Source organism: Odocoileus virginianus, chromosome 21 (assembly GCF_023699985.2).
Source record: "Odocoileus virginianus isolate 20LAN1187 ecotype Illinois chromosome 21, Ovbor_1.2, whole genome shotgun sequence".
Lineage (NCBI taxonomy): Eukaryota > Metazoa > Chordata > Mammalia > Artiodactyla > Cervidae > Odocoileus > Odocoileus virginianus.
Window position 1 is genome coordinate 53,341,400 of NC_069694.1, and position 5,441 is coordinate 53,346,840.

Consider the following 5,441-nt stretch of genomic DNA (forward strand, 5'->3'; position numbering starts at 1 on the left):
CCCTATAGGAGTTATTTTAGGTTTGGTCCTTCCTCTCCCTAAGGCATCTTAGCTCTGTTTTTATTTATTACTAATATATTTTTCTGAACAAAAGATAATTTACTGGCACTTAGAAATGTTTATTCAGTGTTTTCTGTAATCTCATGGGGGGATAAATTTTTTTAAAAAATTTGAAGAATTTTTCCATGTGAGTGTACAGATGCACATGTACAGGTACAAAAACACACTCATGTTTCACATGGATTGATCCTGGCAGAATCCTGATTGGTTTAAGCTTGGGGGAAATAGTACTTAGTATGTTTTAATAGAACATATATTTCATTGTTATAAATGAAAATTGATTTGATTCCTTGAAAAACTGATTTACAACTTTAATTTTAACCTAACTACACATTTAAAATAAAACATTTAAAATAAATGTCTTATTTTAGTTTGGGAGGATGGGAGATAAGTAAGTGGAGCACAGCAGACTTTTAAGTCAGTTAAAATACTCCATATGGTACCATGATGATCAACCAGTACACATCATACATTTGTTGTCTGTATGAAACATATTTTCTGTGACAAACCCATAGAATGTACAACACCAAGAATGAACCCTGATGGAAAGTATAGACTTTGGGTGATTATGATGTGTGAATGTAGGTTCATCAATCATAAAAAGTGTACCACTCTTGTTGGGGATGTAGGTAATGGGTGAGGTTCCACATGTGTGCCAAGAGGTATATGGGCAATCTTTGTACCTTCTCCTAAAACTGCTCTGAAACCTGAAACTGCCCTAGAAAGTAAAGTCTTAATTTAAAAATTAAATAGATTAAAGGAATTTTTGTAAAAAAAAAAAATAGTGAAAACTCTTTTGAAGGTGGTCATAACAAAAAAATAATATTTAACTAGAGGAAACATGACTACAGGAGAATCACCTGAATCATAAGAGCAAATCCAGGTAAGGCAAAATAAACAAGATGAACCTGGAAAGGTGAAACCTTTCAATTTGCAGTGACAAATAGACTGAGGTAAACAAATTGCTGGATAGCACAATTATCAGTATGCTTTATTATAATTTGATTTATGATGAGGTTTTAAGAAATCTATCTTGTGGAGTAAAAATAAATTATCTCTTTCTCTAAAATAATGGCAATATCAGAAGTTTAACCAAGGAATGTGGGTAATATGAATAGGATTGTGGATACCATCATTCCTATACCCATCTCTAATACTCACTGCATTATAATTCTCAGTCCATACCCTATTTCTCACTTGAGATATTTGATTGAATGTTTGATAGTGAGTAGGTTTTATTTTTAATGTCTCCAGAACCCAGAGTAATTTCTGGCAAATAATAAGCATTAAATACATAGACTGAATAATACATGGATAAATAGTATGCATATTTGGGAAAAAATTAAACTGGTGTTTTGAAACAAAAGAAAAAATCTATTGATGAACTTTGATAGAGAAGAATGAGGCAAATATTTGGGTACACGTTGAAGAGAGCCAACAAAAATTTAGCCTAAGTAGCAATAAGCTTTAAGATAGGTAAGTTCAGTTCAGTTGCTCAGTCTTGTCCAACCCTTTGCCACCCCATGAACCGCAGCACACCAGGCCTCCCTGTCCATCGCCAACTCACGGAGTTTACCCAAACTCATGTCCATTGAGTTGGTGATGCCATCTAATAATCTCATCCTCTGCCGTCCCCTTCTCCTCCTGCCCTCAATCTTTCCCAGCATCAGCGTCTTTTCAAATGAGTCAGTTCTTCACATCAGGTGGCCAAAATATTGGAGTGTCAGCTTCAACATCAGTCCTTCCAATGAACACCCAGGACTGATCGCCTTTAGGATGGACTGCTGGATCTCCTTGCAGTCCAAGGGACTCTCAAGAGTCTTCTCCAACACCACAGTTCAAAAGCATCAATTCTGCGGCGCTCAGCTTTCTTTATACTCCAACTCTCACATCCAAACATAACTACTGGAAAAACCACCAGCTTTGACTAGATGGACCTTTGACAAAGTAATGTTGACAAAGTAATGTCTCTGCTTTTTTTTTTCTTTTTTTCTTTTTTTTTTTTTTTTTATAAACAAGACCATTCAGATGGTGTTCCCTCCCTCTTACTCTTCCAAAGGAAGAGAAGAACGATCACCAATGGCCAATGGCAGCTGCAGAAGCAACACCAAGGCCCGGTTTAACGCTCAGGAGAGAACACTGCATCTCTTCCTCGTGGTTTCAGGTGCTCTACACCATCAGAGAAACTTCTCTAGTAACAAACTATAGAAATGATCCCTGAGAGTATAGTCTTCGTCTCTACTTTTTAATATGCTGTCTAGGTTGGTCATAATTTTCCTTCCAAGGAGTAAGCGTCTTTTAATTTCATTTACGATCACCATCTGCAGTGATTTTGGAGCCCAGAAAAATAAAAGTCAGCCACTGTTTCCTCATCTATTTGCCATGAAATGATGGGACTGGATGCCATGATCTTAGTTTTCTGAATGTCGAGCTTTAAGCCAACTTTTTCACTCTCCTCTTTCACTTTCCTCAAGAGGCTTTTTAGTTCCTCTTCACTTTCTGCCATAAGGGTGGTGTCATCTGCATATCTGAGGTTATTGATATTTCTCCCAGCAATCTTGATTCCAGCTTGTGCTTCATCCAGCCCAGAGTTTTTCATGATGTACTCTGCATATAAGTTAAATAAGCAGGGTGACAATATACAGCCTTGACGTACTCCTTTTCCTATTTGGAACCAGTCTGTTGTTCCATGTCCAGTTCTAACTATCGCTTTCTGACCTGCATACAGGTTTCTCAAGAGGCAGGTCAGGTGGTCTGGTATTCCCATGTCTTTCAGGATTTGCCACAGTTTATTGTTATCCACACGGTCAAAACTTTGGCATAGTCAATAAAGCAAAAATACATGTTTCTCTGGAACTGTCTTGCTTTTTTGTTGATCCAGCAGATGTTGGCAATTTGATCTCTGGTTCCTCTGCTTTTTCTAAAACCAGCTTGAACATCTGGAAGTGCATCGTTCACATATTGCTGAAGCCTGGCTTGGAGAATTTTGAGCATTACTTTACTAATGTGTGAGATGAGTTCAATTCTGTGGTTTGAGCATTCTTTGGCATTGCCTTTCTTAGGGATTGGAATAAAAACTGACTTTTCCAGTCCTGTGGCCACTGCTGAGTTTTCCAAATTTGCTGACATTGAGTGCAGCACTTTCACAGCATCATCTTTTAGGATTTGAAATCGCTCAACTGGAATTTCATGACCTCTACTAGCTTTGTTCATAATAATACTTCCTAAGGCCCATTTGACTTCACATTTGAGAATGTCTGGATCTAGGTGAGTGATCACAACCATCATGATTATCTGGGTCGTGAAGATCTTTTGTACAGTTCTATGTATTTTTGCCACCTCTTCTTAATATCTTCTGCTTCTGTTAGGTCCATACCATTTCTGTCCTTTATTGAGCCCATCTTTGCATGAAATGTTCCCTTGGTATTTTTAATTTTCTTGAAGAGCTCTCTAGCCTTTCCTATTCTATTGTTTTCCTCTATTTCTTTGCATTGATTGCTGAGGAAGGCTTTCTTATCTCTCCTTGCTAAAGGGAGAAATTATTGAGATAAAGAAAAAGTCCTCTAGGATGACTTTGTTTATGCTGAATTCTAACATAGACAAGACAAAGTATTTTCCTTGCCTTACCTATATTCTTTCTGTCCTAAAAAAGACAGACTAAATCCCACTTGGTTCCATCAAGTTTTCTTATCATACTAGTGCCAATCTATTGAAATCTTGATTTTTATTATTGGATATACTTTCAGTGCTGGAAAGAAATGTAATAAGTGTAGTCCTTATAGGCTATTTTAATGTGTCTAATGGATATACATTAATTAATAAACCTCAGATAATTGTGTTTCTGATTTATTCACATTAATTGAAATGAAGTTTTTAAAATTATCATTAAATATTAGCATATTTTGCTCCTAGAATATAGTTTTCCCTTAATATTCCCAAGGGATTGATTCCAGGACCTATACTACAGATGCTCAAATTCCTTATGTAGAATGGTGTGATATTTGCATATAATCTACTATATCTCTGTGTACTTTAAATCATCACTAGGTTTCTTAGAAAGTACAATGTAAATGCTATATAAATACTCTCCTTGGCAAGTTTTTCTTTATGAGACTTTCTGGAATGCTCTTTATTTTCTAACATTTTTCTATCTGAAGTTGGTTGAATCCAAGGATGTGGAAACCTCGGATAAGTAGGGTAGACTATAATTTTTTACAACTGTTATTTTTAGCAGTTGCTCCAAATAAGTCTAGCAAAAATTATTCAAGTTCCAAATCAAATGCTACCTCTAAGTGACTTGCTTGGTGATGATAATAGTACCACATATGTGTTTTCAAATTTCTATGAATTTAGTGTGCTTATAAAATAACACAACTTCTTGTACTTATAGTATTTCATACAAGATCAGAAATGCAAAAACTATTATAAAGTACATTTATTTTTCTGTCCTTAAGGTTTTGTATTGTTTTCAGAAATAAGTTTCTGGGCTTTCCTTGAGGCATTTACAAAATGTTTTAATCCCTACTGATACCAAGGAAAGTTATATCCCTTAAGGTTAAACTAAGGAAACTGAATGACTCACAATCTGTAAGAAATAGACATTGAATTTACTTCAGTTATCTTACATGCTTGCATGCTTGGTTTTTAATCCTGCCATACAGTATAAAACACACATACACACTCACACATGCATTAGAGCTGTAAAGAGTTGGAATCTTCATGTTTCTACTAAAATTTGTTCAAGTTTTTTCTACTATATCTGTGTAAGGAATTTTACATTGACAAAAGGCCTTTCAAAATTAAGCAAATTAAGAATAAATATGGGAATTATAATTCACCTCCTGTAGTCACAATTTCTGAGAATTACTAGGTTTTTATTCTATTCTACTCTATACTACTGAACATTTTTTAAGTAAGGAAATTAAAAAACATTTTGAGGGCACTGTATGATCTTTGTAATTCAATATTTAAAATTGTTGGAGTCACTTAAGTGAAAGACCTGACTTGTTACTGCCACAAAACTCCCTTTTAGCTATTCACCCTTATCCCCATGATGAATATGACACTTCTATACATTTAATATAACATTTTTACTTTGCCTAAGCGTTACATGATATTTGTTAAAAGAAAAGCTCTTAAAGAACCATGGAGACCTCTGGCCAACATAAAAACTTAGCAGAAGGTCACAGACTCCTTGATAGCCTGGGGACAGACTCATTGATCAATGCTGACAGAATTCAAAATTCAGTCAGTATCTTAAATGTTAAAGGACAGATGGTCAGCCTCAAGCACTGGGTATCAGTACACAGGAAAGACATTGCAAGAATCATAAAATTCTTGAGCTACATTTTATAAAAATATAAACTGTCAGAAAAAATAGA

At 35.2% G+C, this 5,441-nt stretch overlaps 1 non-coding gene across 1 annotated transcript; it reads right to left on the reverse strand.

Annotated features, from left to right (window-relative positions):
- Positions 1-2,079: 2,079 nt before the first annotated feature.
- LOC139030280 (small nucleolar RNA U3) lies at positions 2,080-2,293 on the reverse strand. The gene has a single exon (XR_011482586.1). It is a non-coding gene; the product is annotated as a small nucleolar RNA U3 (small nucleolar RNA).
- Between the last annotated feature and the right edge of the window lie 3,148 nt (positions 2,294-5,441).